Here is a 19,417-nt window from a genome sequence, read left to right as displayed (position 1 = left end):
TGATTGCTCGGGCATTCACATTCATGGTGATTGCCTTGGCATAACAGACATGCCAAGCTATCAACCTTCACTTCTTTCACCTCCTTAGAATTTTGCAAATTCTTCAACATATTGGTGATGGTAGAGAGTTGGACCGACACTGAATCTTCAGCTTCCAACTTGAATATCCCAGATGCCTTCCATATAGTTTCAAACCTTGAAGAGGGAAATTGGTAATCATGGTTAGAAATTCGATCAAGAATGCCAAAAGCCTCTCCAGGTGATTTGTCAAGCAAAGTGCCATTTGTCCAGGCATCTATCATCATCCTCGTGGGTGCATTGGCTCTATTGTAGAACATCACGACTTGAGTCCAGTCGTGGAATCCATGGTTGGTACATTTGCGAAGCAATTCTTTGTAGCGATCCCAACACTCATACATTGACTCGTCATCAGCTTGGTGAAAAGATGCTATGGCATTCCTAAGATGGTTGTTCATATTCGGTGGATTATGTCGTAGCAAAAAAATTTTGCACAATTCAGTCCAAGACCTTATAGAGCCGGAAGGTAATCCATTGAACCATGCCCTGGCATCATCTTTCAAAGAATATGGAAATAACTTCAATTTCAGCACATCTTCATGCACACCTTCTTGTCGAAAGGAGTCACAAACCTCCAAAAATTCTCGAACATGTTGCCTTGCATCCTCATGAGGAGCACCACCAAACTTTCCAATCAAGTCCAACATGTCGAACATAACTGGTTTGAGCTCGAATTGGGTTGCCTGAATCTTGGGAGGTATAATAGCAGGTTGTAGGTCATCTAAGGTGGGAACTAAGTAATCTCTAATAGTTTGTGGTCGAGCAGCATTCCTAGCATTTGGAATTGTCGTGGCATTTAGAACTGCAGGATCCTTCACTTGATTTTGAACAACATGAGCCTCAGGTTCTATATGAAATAATGGTTCTTTGGTTCTTTTACGTGTTATGCGACAACGTAACACCTGAAAAAGGTAAACACAAAAACAAGTAACTATGTACAAAGAAAATAAATAAAACGGTGCAACAACTAAACTCAACATCATCAATTGCCAATCCCCGGCAACGGCGCCAAAAACTTGTTCGCGTATTGCGAGTGCTATAAAATTATACGCAAATAATATGCAAGTATACACAATCGCAAAAGTAATACAGTGATGAGTGAGTATCGTCTCCACAGGGATTGGAAGGATATTGAGTAAAATTTATGCACTATTCTAAATTAATTATGTATAGCTAATGGTATTCACAAATAATTATGCCGAGGCAAATGAAATGTGTATGAGTAACAAAAAGAAATGTCATGGCAAAGGAAAATGGTAAAAAAAACAGTAAATAAATAAAAAGAAGATAATCCTCACGTGACAAGCTTTCAATGGAATGAATGGTAGGGATTGATCTAAGGATGTTAAACTTATCTCTCAGGCAGATTTAAGCTACCTGGTCGTTACTTACTCGACAGGGCTTTCCTAAAATGTTCTCACAGGAACCTAACAGAATAGGATGCCAAGGCATCTGCTCTCACTCAACGATGTTGGACAGCCTACCCTATTGATAAAGACACCCTTTTTTAGTCGTTGAAATCCTATCCTAGTCTCTTCCGAGATCTAAGGGATTAGGTTATAATACTCCTAGGCCGGTTCAAAGCCCCTTGAAAATACTATAACCCATTGCTTATGAGGATCTTGTCTTGCGTTTCTTCTGAATACTTACAAGTATTTTTAGCTTATGATTCTTCCGAACACCTAACCTTCATCTAAGAAATGGACATTTCCATGCCTCTTACAAGCCTAGATGGTGAAGCATTCATAAGCAAAGCAAATAAAGAACCAAAATAAACTTAAACATACCATTAAAAATAAAGTTTAAACATCCATTAAACCAACCACCACCAAATAAGTTAGTTCATGGTAGGGTTCGAAATATTCATAGAAAAATCCATAAAATATTCGTTCCAATAACCCACAAATAAAATAAATAAAATAGGAGCAAAGGGAAGTGAGAAAGAGCCTTCGACGCGCGCCACCGGAGGTCTCCTCGGCCACCACGAACCACCTTAGCTCTCCAGCTCCTCTCGGTGCCTAGCTCACCACTCCTTGAAGCTTTATCAATGGAGGAAAACCCAAGGAAGAAGAAAGGAAAAGGGAAAATAAAAATCTAATTTTTCTGCTACAGTATGCGTATCCTTTCTTCCACACCCTCTCTCTTGTGAGGTGTCCTTAAATAATAAAAATATCTAGGGGTAATGATGAGGTTGTTGGGTGATTGTTGGGTGAAAAATACCCCTCATACCCCTAGAATCACACCTTGCATGTGAACCTTATCCTCCAGGTGTCAGTGGTCCGCTAGCAAGTTGTTACAACCATCATTTCACGTGTAGAGCCAGCTGTCCACGAACAGCTGTATATTTTTGTCGTTTTCTGCGCCAGAAATGCCGAGGCATTTCAATCTGCTTCAGCTTGTGATGCCGCGACATTACTTCCCAGCTCGCCTATTTTCCTTGTTGTTTCCTGCACATCACTAAAAACCACACCTTCCTCCTCATATAGCACCTTAATAAAATAAAATAACACAACCACCACAAATGCAATTACATGCAGCTACATACATCTAAAATGACCTATATGTACCCTTAAACAAACAATAACTTAAGTGAAAAGGGCCTTAAAAATAGTCTTTTTACGGAGTTATCATGAATATTTTATTTTAATCCCACACATGCTTATGGGTTTGCTTCGATTTTGGTCCCTAGAATAAATAATTTTTATGCTGGATGACTCATGTTTGTTTAATCAGCCAATTAAGTCCTTAGATTTGCTATTATAAGATTGGATTTGCTTGTCCTTTCATTTTGATCGTTATACAATTTATTTTTTTCTTTCTCATTAATGTACATATGTTCATTTACCACATTTTTTAGGAGGTTTGTTGTTTGTGTTATTTATTCATTTGTATAAGTCCAATGGATATTTAATATATATATATATATATATATATATAATCATTTTATGTCTCGTGTGCATGCTTTAGAATATATAAGTGTCTCCTACTATTTATTATCATTGTTTTCTATGTTAATTTATGTTAATAATTATATACAAACACTTAAAGAGTATTAATCAATGCTTTAGTATAAATGTTTGTAGACACTGTATTTTTAATATATTTGCAGTGGTTGCCTTGATTTCTTGTTGGTTGTATAGTTTAATCCCTAAAGTCACCATCTTTATTATTTTGATCCATCATTTACATATTTGTTAATTTCATGCTATTTGTAATATTTTTCAAATATTATTTTACTTGAGGACTTTATAGAAACGCGCCTTAACTGACAATGAGTGTGTTTCTAAGAATTGTTCGAACAAAATAATACCTTTATGTTCGAATAAATTTATTTTTTAATATATTTAATGTATGTATTTTATCTAAAAATTTTGGCAATATTATTTTGTATGGGAAATACATGGAAATGCTCCCTTAACTGACAAGGAATGAATTTTGAGAATTGTTAGTGCAAAATAACAACCCTTATATTTTTTTCTAAAAAAGGATCATAATTTAAATGTATATTCGAATTTTCCAATTTCAATATTTAGATGACGTATAATCTCTTAGGTATCGATTTCAGGCGTTGTGGGGGTGTTAATCCTTCCCCACACGTACATATGCCAATTTCAATATTATTTTTCTCCACATGGGCTTTAGCATGTAACCACTAGGGTATATATGCCTTGTGTTTATGATTGAAACATTAAGTTTTCTCGCATGGAAATGGGAAAATGTACCCTCTCAAATTGAACTCGACCCGTTTAAGCCTATAATGGGTGAGGATCAAGGGTCTAACAGGCCCAATGGGGCACCAGCATAGGACAATTTGAGGACCCTGTTAGTAATATCGAAACTCTGCCCGTTTCATACTGAAGTTTTGTCTGTTGTTCTTCAAAAGTCACAAAGGGAAAACTCACTCTAACCTTTCCTAAAAATTATTAATTTATTTTCAAAAAAGCATGAGAACTAGAAGAGTATGCAGTTAGGTTTTATATTTCCGTATGAAGCCTGTGAACTAGAAAAATGAGGTTAGGATTTATATGTTGAACAAAGCATAGGGGTAGAAAACATGTATGGGTAGAACTGTTATAAAATCATGTCATGGTATATACCAAGTTGGGTAGGATCTTTTCTTTTCATAAATATTTTTTCTTCATTTTGGTTGAATGGTACTAACAATTTCTTTTGTTTTATCTTATTTTTCTCTGTCTTTTGTTTGCATTTGCATTTTTACATTATAACCAAACAAGGTGTTAATTCATAAGTGATTGACCAAATTAGAAGGTTTTTATATCAACATAAGATTTCCATAACTAGGTAGTCAAATCCATAAGAGCGTTGACTCATAAACAAAGTTGAGCGACGAGAGAAGAGCTCAAATTCAATCGAAGACTCCTATTAAATGAACAAAGATCGAGATAGTACAAAATAGTCAGATGTTAGTTGAGTCAAGAATGAGAAGATCCTTCACGAGGTATCAAGGTCGTTTTCCTTTTGGAGACTCTCACAGAAATGGAGGGTTAGAAATCCAACAATCACAGTAGGTGAATTAAAATGAAGATAGACATATCAACACTTTGGAAAATCCAACAACAACTATGAAGATAATATCAATAGTGAGAAAGGCCTAGATCGAGTAATTGAGGGTAATGAAGCTCGTCTATCTACTGTAAGGAGAACTTATGGTCTGGTGAAGGTGTTGATTTGTGAGTGGTCATCATAGTAAAAGGTTTTCATGATGGACAAAAGGTTTCATGATCAAGTAAACTACAACATGGCTAAGGAATGACATCTTGAGGAAACTCCGAGAATGATGGAGAGCTATAAGCCCAATAATCGTTTGAATGATGAAGAGCAAAAGGAAATAAGAGAAATGAGAGAGAAAATGTCAAAGATAATGGATAGAATAGTTGATTTGACCAAGGAGAAAGAGAATTCAGCAAAAGAATGAAAAGAACTCGAGGAGAACAATTATGCAATGTCAAGTACACAAAGGACTACTTTAGAACAAGCTAATCCTAACCAATATAAGAAATCACGCACGATCACCATTCGTATCAACAAGCTATCTGGAGACTCCAAGGAAATGGTGACAACTATAGAAGTTCAGAAAGATGAAAAGAAGCCTGACAATCAAAACTCATGGCCATTTGAAAGTATACTTACAACGCCAGAAGAAATAAACTTGAAGACTCCACTTCGATCCAAACCAAAAGGTGGCTCTCAATTTGATTCTATCCCTATATCATATGAGGAGTTGTATGATAAGCTTTTAGAAGCCTAGGAGGTGGCCCCACATTATGTGAAACCTTGGCAGCCTCCATATTCAAATTGATATGACATCAATATTCATTGTGAATATCATGCTGGAGCTCAAGGACATTTCATTGAGAATTGCACCACCTTCAAGCATTGGGTCCAACACCTTTTGAATCATGGAATATTAGAGTTCGAGATGAAAGGTCAACCTAGTTTAGTAGTTGATTATCCTGTTAAGGTGTACCAAAAGTGTTCAAAGGTAAGAGCATCAATGGGGACATCCAGGGGGAAGAATGTTTGCTAAAGTATGAGACTCAAGCGCGTAATTTGAATATTGAAAATAATAAACTGAATAGAGAGATGAAAGCCATGTGTGATAGTTTTTAAAGGATCAATCAAGCTTTTAAAATTGTTGGTATAGGAAATGTCCCAGAGGAGTGGCAAAAGGGGTCACTAAACTGAAAAACGATGTTGAACAATGGAGAAAGAATTGCAAGGTGCATGAAGGTTGAGCTAAGAAATTATCTTATAATTTACGGATTGTAGAAGAAAGGCGCAATACAGCCGCTATTGATTTGGGAAGATGTCAAGTTGAAAATCAGATGTTGAATATGTTTATAACCAATATGGAAGCTTTATATCAGCGCCACAAGTGTGAGAGTGATGCTGAGCTAGAAGCCACTAGAACCAAGAACAAGACATTGATAAAGATTGTAGATAATTATAAGATCTTTCACGAGAACTTCGTAACCACAAAGACTTTCTTACAAGGAAGAATGAACATCATTGTCTACAGCTCTGAGAATTGACACAGAATATGAAGTAAAAAATCGACACCATACAAGAAGTTATTTCCCAAGAAAGCAATGTGGCTCACAAATTGGTTGATTTAGAGGCTTTGCAAGATAATTGAAGCATATTGACAACTTAATACCCGGTCATGAATGGAAGTTAACTTGCTTTTGAGAGAGATAGAGAAGTTATGAGTGAAAGTTATCCCTTATATGTAAAGTTTGTTTGATGTACTAAAACCTTTGTGTTCAATCAAAGTTGTTTTAAGATGGTCGCTCTAGAATGACACCTTTTGCATACATGCATTTACATCGCATTTGTTTATTTAAGTATTTTACATGCATTGGTTATGAAAATAATTTATGGAGGGTTATGCGATAGTAATAACAAGATCATTCATTCATACTACTTCCCCATCATTATGAGCAAACAAATGGAAGCAATGGAGTAATCTCATGAGGAATCATAAGATCGGTTGCAAGAGCAGTTGACCGGGTTACAACAAGATATGAGGAATCAAGCATCAGGTTTTCTACAAGATGTATTGAATCAGATAATTCAGGTGATGGCAACTAAGGCTGCAGATAGAGAAAAGATAGCTGAAAAAGGATATAAATGTTATCAAACTATTACATCGAGAATGATAACTTGCCCTGAAACTTCACACTCACACCTAGGGAAGAGCCTCATTATTCATGAGCAATTTGAAGATAAATTCAAGCCGTTGAAGGAAGCAATTAGACCTATGAAAAATGTTAATGTCTCCCACAAAGAATTAGAACCGAGAGAAGCCAGTTTGGTCTCGGATTTGGTCATCCCACATGAATTTAGGGTGCCTATTTTTTAGAAATATGATGGCACCAGTTGTCCCTTAATCTACCTAAAAATGTTTTACAGAAAGATGGAAGAGTACTTAAATGATAATAATTTGTTAATTCACTACTTCCATAATAGTATCGCTGGGCCAACGGTAGTATGATATAATCATTTGAATAGAGAGTGGATCAAGACGTAGGCGATCTAGTTGATTCCTTTTTGGGGTAATATCGATATGTTAAAGGCTTATCCCAAAACGTCAAGATCTTCAAAGAATAAGGATGAAAGCTACCGAAATCTTTAAAGAGTATGCCCTAAAATGGAGAGGGTAGCAGCACAAGTTCAACCTCTCATGTTAGAAGAAGAGATATCATATACGTTTCATAATTCTCTCTCAAATCCTTTCTTCGAGTTAATACTGGCAAACTCAATAAGGGATTTCAAGGATCTTGTGACAGCTGGGGAATTAATTGAAAATTCAATCTGCGAAAGAAACTTAAAAGTCACTTCAAAAGCCTAACTGATCAAAAAGTGAAAGCTGATGATGTAAATGAATGTCGCGTCCAGAGCCCCCACAGCCGCAAAAGAAATGGAGCAGCTAGTCATTCAGACCAACCAGAGAAAGTCTCACAATCGAGAAATACTTTGGAGGTGTTCCAAAATTTTATCTCAAATCTGTACCCCAATTTGATTAAAGGTCAATACCTCACACCGAGGCCAACGAAAGTGTCACAAACCCTTCGACCCACAGATATGATCAAGATAGTGTCTGTGATTTCCACTTGGGGGAATCTGGGCATTCTACGGTGAATTGTAGTCCGTTATTAAAGGAGATAGAGATGCTTATTGGAAATGGGATGTTGACACAAGAATTGGTGAAACAGTGGATGACAAACTCGAGTGGGCCATCAAAGCACAATATGTAGCATCCGATTGAGTCAAGTTCCACTGCATTAGATGAGTAATGGGGTATCTTAATTAGGAAGAGATCATTTCATCCAACATGGAGTTTTAATCCATTTGCAGCATCTTGTTTGAATTTTTTTTGTCCTTTCTCAATTTTTTTGTAAGGATATTTTAAATGAACTTATGCTACGTTAAGGATGGTGAACATTGAATCAAATTTGCAATCTTGCAATTCTTCAATTATCAACTGAATTAAAAAATCTTTAAATGATTAGAGTTATAAATCTTTGACAAAGTGACAAGATTGAAAACTGATAAAAGAATGACCCTTAACCTAACTAATAAGATACACTCGAACATCATACCCTTCTCTTGTAGGGACCAATATAGCATTCTCCTCTCATGAGGAAATAAACAAGAGGCTTGGTATACAGGTATGCATAGGGGCGGATAACATGGGGCATCTCTTGTGTATGACATTGCAAAACTGACTAGACTAAACTTCTATTGAGGAAGTTCAATGATGATCCTGATCTTTACAAATAGAATGGTGGAGTGGATGAATTTAGTATAGGTCATTTGTTTGGGAATTGAACTCTAAATATGGGATTTTCTGACCATCAATAACACATAGACTATAACAGGTTCCTCTCGATGAGCTTAAGAAATTCTAAATCTGAATACTTCAAAAGGTTAATAAATTATTATTATTATTATTATTATTATAGATTATACAATAAAGTTGAGTTATTCCGATAAAGCAATTTGTTATAGAGAAAACTCAAAAGCCCTAGCTTTATAAATAGATTGTATTCAAACCATGACATTGCTCGGATACTCGCCAGTTCGATGTTTGTTCCAATGCGATTGTTAAGTCGAAGACTTTGTGATGAGATAAAACCTTTATGTAGCCCAATGAAGTTGATTATAATATATATATATACAATAAAGTTGAATTTAGCTAGCCAAATAATGGCAAAATAAATCAAATTTATCTAATAACGAGTTTAAGTAAAATGGACTAAGGGAGTTGAGGAACACCTGTTATAGTCAACCTCACACTAGAACTTAGGAATTTTATATTTAGACTAATGTCTCTATACTACCTCTGCTAAGGAAGTCTGTGAAGCTTGAACAAACGGAAGATTGCAAAGAACCGAAATAGAAGTGTGCTAGAAAGTCTAGTAATTGAATATGTTAGTTACGTCATTTTGTCCGCATCCAGTTAAAATACCAAGCCAAGAAAGAGGGGCATGTTATAATGTTCACAAGAACCGAGAAATAAAGGACATCTTCGATGACTAAAACCTTGGAAAAGAGAGAAGCCAACCCATCAATTTTGACACTTGTCAAAGAGCTATAATTTTGAAAATATTAAAAGAGTTGTTGATTCTTTTGATATTCTGTGAACTCGTGTTCATGATTTAATTACGAGCCTGAACTAATGAGTAATACTTTGCAAAATTCTTTCATTATTTGATTTCTAAAATAAAATAAAGGAGAAAAATATTTTCAAATAGGACAGTCTCAAATACAAAAAACCATTGAAGCAGGTGAGGCACATTCTGCCTCTATTGGATAAAAAGAATAAGCGATGCCAGACTAGTGAAGCATTCCACAATCTTGAAAGCAAATAGTTCCAGAGACCGGAATGACTAGAGGATAGAACTTGTACCGCTTCCTCATGAAGTTGTTGGTAACCCATTGAGAAACAGATGATCACCTAGTTTGAAAGGAGCACATATCTCAACGCATAGCAAAAATGCGAGAATGTGACCAGTCAATGATGAAATTTGGCACCCAAATAGGAAGGAGCCATGAAAATACCCACCTTGGGGGCATGACCAAAAACCCAGATCATGTTGAGATAACAAAATTCAGACCGAGAAGATATTGAGAGTGAGTCTCATGACTTGGAGTGTCAGGGGTAGACCATGAATTTAAACAGAGCTTACCTTGTAAAGCAAACCAGTCAAGCATCAACGAACAGTAGAATCCTGGAAAAATAACTTTGACAGGGCAATTGAGTCAAGGACAAAAGGGGGCATCAAGATCATATTACTGACCACAGCAAGAAATGAAGCATTTCTTCTGAGACTTTAATGCTGATGAGAGGCAAAGAAGATGCAAAGGCATAAGATGATCAGATGACTCTTCAAAGTTGCCAGCTTGAAATTATATGATGCTACACTGATATCTGAGTAAACCCTAGAGAAGAGTGATCAAGAGAAAAAAGGCCTAGTTCCCCCACTTTGGAGTCAAAGGAAAATTGAATCAACATTTATGCATGCATGAGAATAACATTTGCATAAAAGAAAATACATTACATTGCATTTTCATTTCAAACATAAACATATGGTTTTTACATATTTTCTAAAGAAAACAAAATATTCATGGTATTAAAATCCCAATCCCAACAAGTGAAAGCTAGAATTCAAACCTCAATTACAGTGAATCATGTTTAATTAGGCAAAACCTGAAAAATAGGGTGGGCCCAATCCACAGAGGAAGCATTACTTTGAACTGGGGTATGTTGCCCGACCATTAAGTTATTTTATAAGTTAAAAAATGAGAAAGGTTTCTCATTAAATATGAAAATTGAAAATTTTGAAAAGTGAGAAAATTTTCTTACCTAGTAAACTATTTCCAAAATTGGTAAGTCCTTCAGGCCATCAGTAAGTCTTTCGAGCATGATGCTTAAATACTTTAGGTCATCTATAAGTCTTTTGAGCAAGATGATAAGTCTTTCGGGCCATCCATAAGACCTTCGGGCAAGATGTTTTCACATGTTTTTTGAAAAATGAGAAAAGTTTCTCATTTAAATCTGAAAATTGAAATTTTTGAAAAGTAATAAAATTTTCTTACATAGTAAACTATTTCCAAAATTGGTAAGTCCTTTGGGCCATCAGTAAGTCTTTTGAACATGATTCTTAAATCCTTCGGGTCATCTGTAAGTCTTTTGAGAAATATAAAAAGTCCTTTGGGCCATCCACAAGACCTTTGGGTAGGATGTTTTCACATGTTTCTTGAAAAATGAGAAAGGTTTCTCATTTAAATCTGAAAGTTGAATTTTTTTTTAAAAGTAAGGAAAGTTTCTTACCTAGTAAACTATTTCCAAAATTTGTAAGTCCTTCGAGCCATCAGTAACTCTTTCGAGCATGATGCTTAAATCCTTCGGGTCTTTGTAAGTCTTTCGAGCAAGATGATAAGTCCTTCGGGCCATCCACAAGACCTTCGGGCATGATGTTTTCACATGTTTTTCAAAAAATGAGAAAAGTTTCTCATTTAAATGTGAAAATTGAAATTTTTGAAAAGTAAGAAAAGTTTCTTACCTAGTAAACTATTTCCAAAATTGGTTAAGTCTTTCAGGTCATTAGTAAGTCTTTCAAACATGATACTTAAATCCTTCGGGTAATCTGTAAGTCTTTCGAGCAAGATGATATGTCCTTCGGGCCATCCATAAGACCTTCAGGCAGGATGTTTTCACATTTTTTTCAAAAAATGAGAAAATTTTCTCATTTAAATATGAAATTTTTGAAAAGTAATAAAAGTTTCTTACTAGTAAACTATTTCCAAAATTGGTAAGTCCTTCGGAACATCAGTAAGACTTTCGAGCATGCTGCTTAAATCCTTCGGGTCATTTGTAAGTTTTTTGAGCAAGATGATAAGGCCTTCGGGCATGATGTTTTCACATGTTTTTCGAAAATGAGAAACGTTTCTCATTTAAATCTGAAAATTGAAATTTTTGAAAAGTAACAAAAGTTTCTTACCCAGTAAACTATTTCCAAAATTGGTAAGTCTTTCAGGTCATTAGTAAGTCTTTCACACATTATTAAATCCTTCGGATGATAAGTCCTTTAGGTCATCCATAAGACCTTCGGGCAGGATGTTTTCATATATTTTTTTTCAAAAAATGAGAAAATTTTCTCATTTAAATATGAAAATTGAAATTTTTGAAAAGTAAGAAAAATTTCTTACTAATAAACTATTTACAAAATTGGTAAGTCCTTCGAGCCATCAGTAAGTCTTTCGAGCATGATGCTTAAATCCTTCGGGTCATCTGTCAGTTTTTCGAGCAAGATGATAAGTCCTTCGGGCCATCTATAAGACCTTCGAGTAGGATGTTTTCACATATTTTTGAAAAATGAGAAACGTTTCTCATTTAAATCTAAAATTTGAAATTTTTGAAAAGTAAGAAAAATTTCTTACCGAGTAAACTATTTCCGAAATTGGTAAGTCCTTCGGGCCATCAGTAAGTCTTTCGAGCATGATGCTTAAATCCTTCGGGTCATTTGTAAGTCTTTCGAGCAAGATGATAAGTCCTTCGGGCCATCCATAAGACCTCTGAGCAGGATGTTTTCACATGCTTTCGAAAAATGAAAAAATATTCTCATTTAAATATGAAAATTGCAATTTTTGAAAAGTAAGAAAAGTTTCTTACCTAGTAAAATATATTCAAAATTGGTAAGTCTTTCGGGCCATCAGTAAGTCTTTGGAGCATGATGCTTAAATCCTTCGGGTCATCTATAAGCCTTTCCAGTAAGATGATAAGTTCTTCCGGCCATCTATAAGTCATTCGTGCAAGATGTTTTCACATGATTTTAAAAAAAAATGAAAAAACAATTTCCAAAGTTTCTCATTTAAATATTTTCTGAAAAATGAAAAATAACCGATTCAAAGTTCCAAAAAGCTAGAGATTCATCTGACAATCAAGTCTAGACAGACTCCCGTATTTGGTGGTTGCGAGACAAGTTTCCACAAGAAAATTAATTTCCAAAGATTATCCTCCCATGATTTTCAGGTATGATGTTTTCGAATTCTCAAAAACATACTAACAAGGGTTAATGTTTAATTTTCAGATTTGATATTCTTGAAGACAAGAGAAGAAAATCGAACTCGATTTTGTCTTCCCTGAGTAACAGTGGAATGAATCAAAGTCCCCATGTCTGATTTTCCCTCAAGAAGGAGCGTAACAGATCCCTCTCATTCAAGATTTGATATTCCCTAAGTAATAGTGGAACAAGTCTGCCTCGATTCAATCTTCCCTGAAGAATAGTGGAATGAATCAAAGTCTCTAGATCTGATTTTCACTCAAGAAGAAGTGGAACAGATCAATCTCTTTCAAGATTTGATATTCCTGAGTAACAGTGGAATAAATCTACCTTGATTCAGACTTCCCTGAGTAACAGTGGAATGAATCAACGATCTAATATCTGATTTTCCCTCAAGAAGAAGTGGAACAGATCCCACTATTTCAAGATTTGATACTCCCTGAGTAACAGTGGAACAAGTTTACCTCGATTCAATCTTCTCTGAAGAATAGTGGAATGAATCAACGTCCCCATATCTAATTTTCCCTCAAGAAGAAGCAGAACAAATCTCTCTCTTTCCAGATTTGATCATCCCTGAGCAACATTGGAACAAGTCTGCCTCGATTCAATCTTCCTTGAGAACAGTGGAATGAATCAATGTTTCTCGATCTGATCTACCTTGAAGAAACAGTGGAGCATATCTTTTTATCAAATTTCAAAGCACGAGTTGTAGAAAATCGTTTTCGCCCGACCAAATTACGAGCCCACAATTGGGTCAAATTACAAATTAACGGGCCCAATAACCGGCCCAATCAGCAAGCCCATTGGTGAGCCCAAGAATCGGTTAGGGTATTCTCACCCCAAGAATAGTGTAATAGGTATATAACTCACGAAAAAACAATGTAAAGGGGGATTAAGAAGAAAAAAAGAATCGAAAAAGTTTTTTTAAGGTATTTCAGCCTTTTCTACTTGGTTTTTCTTACCATGCATATATTATCATTCGAATATAACAAAAAAATAAAAAAAAGTAGGGATTTAGAGTTTACCTTGCTGTTGTCGGGCTTCGTCGAGACAAGAGAGTCGTTGGGGAGTAAGGTTAAGGGGTGTTAGGTTGGTGTTGGGTCATGGAGCCACCGTTCGTGGTGGTCGACCATGGGGGCTACTTTCTCGGCCAAAGAGGGAAAGAGGAGATTTGGGCTTTGTTTCATCGGGGTCTGCTGGTGAGGGGTTTTCCGCGCCTTGTGGGGTGCCGATAGGGGTGGAATGGTCACCCATATAAGGTGGCCGAGGCGTCGGACATTAGCTTTTTGGGGGAGGGTCGGTCGCCGCATGTGTTGAAGGAGAGGGAGAGGTGAGTTGAGTTTAGTTTTTTAGGGTTGATTATTTGATTTTTTCAGGTAACAGATAAGACATATTAGGCCTTGTTTATATTTTGGGTTAATCATGCTAAGGTATTGATTTAGGGTTTTATTCCTTTTTGTCCTCCATTCTTTTAGTGTTTTACGTTTTAGCTATCTGTTCAGGGAAAACTCTCTTTAATTCCCCCTATCTTTGTCGTGTTTTTACATTTAGGTTATTAGTTTCATCTTTTATTTGTTTAATTTGATTTAAGCTACATGGTTTGTTTTATTTTATTTTGGTTACTTGTCATGTTATTTATTTATTTATTTCGAATTGTTCTGCTAGTTTTTATTATTCTTATTTAGGTCACTATTTTAGTCATAATTTTCTTGCTATTTTTATTATTTTATTGCATTTTGGTCCATGATTCGTTACTTTTAGGATTCTGATTTGGTCACCAGATTTTGCGCGTTTTTTATTTTAGTCCCTAGGTTTAGTTGTTTTAAATTTCTTACTTGTTTGCACATTTAACATGCTGTTTTTGAATCTTTTATTTTAATCCCACAAATGCTTTTGTATTTTCTTCGATTTTGGTCCCTGAAATAAATATTTTTTATGTTGGATGACTCATGTTTGTTTAATCAACCGATTAAGTCCTTAGATTTGTTATTATAAGATTGGATTTGCTTGTCCTTTCATTTTGATCACTATGCAATTTATTTATTTTTTCTTTCTCATTTATGTACATATGTTCATTTGCCACATTTTTGAGGAGGTTAGTTGTTTGTGTTATTTATTTATTTTTATAAGTCCAATGGATATTTAATATATATATATATATATAATCATTTTATGTCTCGTGTGTATGCTTTAGAATATATAAGTGTCTCCTACTATTTATTATCATTGTTTTCTATGTTAATTTATGCTAATAAATATATATAGACACTTGAAGAGTATTAATCAATGATTTAGTATAAATGTATGTAGACACTATATTTTTAATATATTTGCAGTGGTTGCCTTGATTTCTTGTTGGTTGTATAGTTTAATCCCTAAAGTCACCATATTTATTATTTTGATCCATCATTTACATATTTATTAATTTCCTGCTATTTGTAATATTTTCAAATATTATTTTACTTGAGGAATTTATAGAAATGCGCCTTAACTGACAAGGAGTGTGTTTCCAAGAATTGTTCGAACGAAGTAATACCTTTTATATTCAAATGAATTTAGTTTTTAAATATATTTAATATATGTATTTTATCTAAAACTTTGGGCAATATTATTTTGTATGGGGAATCCATGGAAATGCTCCCTTGACTGACAAGGAAGGTATTTCGAGAATTGTTCGTGCAAAATAACAACCCTTATATGTTTTTCTAAAAAATGATCATAATTTAAATGTATACTCGAATTTGTCAATTTCAATATTTAGATGACGTATAATCGCTTAAGTACTGATTTTGGGCGTTGTGGGGTGCTAATACTTCCCCACGCGTAAACTACTCCCAAACCCTTTTTTAAGACGAATTTCTAGTTAAACACATATCACTTTTTTATCTTTTAAAATTATTTTTCTTAAAAATATTTTAAAAGATATTTTTTGGTATTCGACCTACCTAACCCAAATGTCAATGGTTACTCCAAATTTGTTTATTTATGCATTTATTTTAAAAACCAACCTTTTCTAAGATTAAGTTATATCGCTCCTCGAAATAGCCCTATAAGACTTAAGGACCATTCCGACAAACATAAATTTTAAAAATTCGGTGATCAAAATAAAAAAATGTGAACAAGGATAATATCATTTGTAATTTACTCGAAATGTAATAGTAGAGGCTAACATCAAGAAAAGTTGCACTTGAAAGAATTTTTGACGTTGGTTTGAATCGTCTACGTGCTTCTATGTTGCATTTTAACTTTCAAGTGGCATATAAATATAGTTGTCAGAATAATTGTCCACTTAAGTTGGGGGGCATGCTCATGTTTGTGCAATTTTCAGGGTTAAGTAAGCACAATTCCATTAAAGAGCACATTCAATCGAAGTCATAATTAGGGATTAAGCAATGATTTAACTTTTAATGACCATAAGAAAGGTTTAATCAGGTCCATCAAAGCCTAATTACCACCATTATTGACTGTGCTTAACCCAAGATTTCATTTCGTGCTTCTCACTGTTCATGCTTGTTGATGACATTAGCTTATCATCTTATTTTGGTGCCTATTTTGCTAGCTAGCATTATGCATCCCCTCTTACCCATTTTTGAATAAAAGATGATACTACACAAATCAAAATACAAGTATTGAAGATTCGGTCTTTAGTTATTTTAATTTTTAGGATCCGTTTATTTTAATATAATTAGTTTTTTTTTTTGAAAAATACTCTTTTATTTAATGTTTGGTTCTTAAAAAATAAATTGATCGATATAATTCATTTTTCTGATAACAACAATATTTATTTTACATTTTTTAAAAAATAATTTACCTTCTGATTTTTCGTTAGTCATTTTTCAAATTCTTCACTTAAAAACATAAAAGGCTGAAAATAATATTATTTTATATATTTAATATTCATATTCTATTTTAATATTATTTGATAAAAATATTAATTATTAAGATATATTTGTCAATAATTTAATAATATAATATTATAATATATGATATCATATTGTTATTCTAATAACATAATTAATTTTTAAAACAATTAATAATATTTATTAATATTACAGAATTTAAATATATTTATTAATAATTATTAAAATATAATATATTTTCATTTAAATATTATAATGTTTGATATTATAATAATATTCTTATTTTAATAGGCAATTAACAATATTTATTATTTTAATAAATAATTAATGTAATTTATAATATTTTTATTTTAATAAGATATGTTAGTCTTTATATTTATTTATAAAATAGTAGAAATAATATTTAAATAATAATATTGATGTAAATAATATTAAATAAATTATTTTCTTATTTTAAAAATAATTATATTAATTTTTAATAAATAATGTTATCTATTAAATTCACTATTTATAAGTACATAATTTTAAAAATTTACTAACTAATAAAAAATATTTATACATCATCATCCAAAAATTGTAAAATAGTTTATAAAAATTAATTTTTAAAAAAATATAATTTATTTTATAAAAAAACATTTTTCGTGAAATAAATGAATCCTCATAATTATTAAGAAAAAAAACATTAAATTCAACTTTCATAATACTTTTTTCTTCATTGTACTTATTCCTTGACGGGTTATTCTGAAATCACATCTTTGATGTGATTGCTGAAATGAAAAACAATGTATTTCTGTCGTGCATTATTTTCAATGTTCCAAAAGATAAATTGACATGTTTTAGCCACCTTAACTGTTGAATTATAATTAATGGTAATGTACACAAGTAGTCCCTGACTATAATACATTGTTCTGTTAAGTCATTTAATTATTAAAGATTATAAAATAATCCTTTGATTATAGGACAATTTTTATTGAGTCACCGACTATTAAAAGTTACAAAATAATAATTTGACTATTCATATATTCCAAACTTGTCTTTTTCGTTAAAAAATTGGCGATCGCCTGAATTTGAGTTTAACTTGTTAACTGTGATATGATAAAAAAATATTCACGACTATGGGTATTGTTTTATTGAGTCAACAGATTAACATCCAATTCAGGTAGTCGTTAATATTTTAACAAAAAAATGAAAAGTTTAGAACATATGAATAGTCAAATAACCATTTTTTAACTTTTAATAGTCGGAGAACTTAACAAAATAATGTCCTATAATTATGAAATCATTTTATAACTTTTAACATCATATTATTAAAGAGTACCGTTTATATACTTTTTCCTATTTTATTTTAAATAAATAAAAGAAACATAAAAACCCAATAGAGGAACAAATAACATTTATATAACCTATCAAAGACTACACTTGCTGTAACTGAGCAACTCAAGCATTCCCAAGATAAAGAGAGGGGACTGACTACACGTCATACCGACATGGCCAAATTTGAATAATTCAAGATTGATTTTACATATTTTTATTTTTTTATAGACATGTATTTATGTTAATTTTATAAATATAATTAATTACTACATAAATTTATTAAATTTTTCTAAAAAGATAAATTATTAATAATTAAACCAATGAAAAAAAATGAAAGAAACACTGTCGAAATACTTAAATAAGCTCATATTTCTATTGTGCTTAAATAAATTACCAATAATCTAAGCATTCGCCGCCTTTTCTAATTTGTGTTTGTAGAACTTCAATATCAGGAGAAGTTAATGATAATTTAAGTCATCGAAATTGTCATGTCAAACTCATATTTACCTTTGATTTGACGCTCATTTTCAATATGTGTGATGATGATCATTGGTATATAATCAAGTCCATTGTCGGCAAATTTTACATTAATCGCAGCACATAATCTGACTTCATTTCATTCCCATAAAATTTCACTACGCAAATTAAGTGATAAAGACATAAATTTTACATCAAGTGAATTTTGATATGATATAATTTAATATATACGTATGTGTCTTTTTTATATGTGTCTTTTTATACACAAGCAATGGGATATTTCTTTTATGAAATTGAAAGTTTTAAAGTATTATGGAAATACAACGGTATTCTTTCTTTCTCAATGCTATAATAAAAAATTATGATAAGAAAAATATAAGGTTTAAATGTTATTTTTTATTAAATTTATCATTTTCGTTCTTATGATATTTTCACTTTAATCTAGTATTCGAAGTTGTTTAATTGTATCAATGTTTAAAATAATTACTATTATATAGGGTTTAGAGTTTATGGGTTAAGGTTTAGAGTTTTAAATGAAATTTAAGGTTTAAGATATCCAATTAAACAACTTTAATGATTAAATTGATACAAAAATATCATAGAGACAAAAATAATAAATTAGATCTACTACTTGGGCAAAAATAACCCTAAAACAAACATATATAATAAAATATATCTAAAGGCAATGCAATCCATTAATAGTAAACATAATAAACATTAAACATAATAAACACAAATGATAAAAAAATGAAACACACAACTTTTTATGTAAAAAACTGCTTTGAAATTAATAGATAAAAATCACGAGATCCGAGGATCTACTCAAATGCTTCACTAATGATAAAAAGGTCTTATTATAAGATCTCATTGCAAAGTATAAAATGAGTATAAACACCAAAATCTAATCTCAACAAACTTAAAAGAAATAGTTGATCGAGTTGCTCATCATTATTCACTCATATTTTCTTAAATTATGAGTTCTAAATTCACAAAGAACATTCTCTTCTCTTTTCCTAAAGTTTTACCTTCATTTTCTTTTTAAGTAGAATTAAGATTAGATTTAGAATGTATATAAAAAAAACTCAAAAGATATTGTTT

The sequence above is a fragment of the Hibiscus syriacus genome, unplaced genomic scaffold, assembly GCF_006381635.1.
Source record: "Hibiscus syriacus cultivar Baekdansim isolate YM2019G1 unplaced genomic scaffold, ASM638163v2 tig00116982_pilon, whole genome shotgun sequence".
Lineage (NCBI taxonomy): Eukaryota > Viridiplantae > Streptophyta > Magnoliopsida > Malvales > Malvaceae > Hibiscus > Hibiscus syriacus.
Note: the sequence above shows the minus strand (reverse complement) of the source record.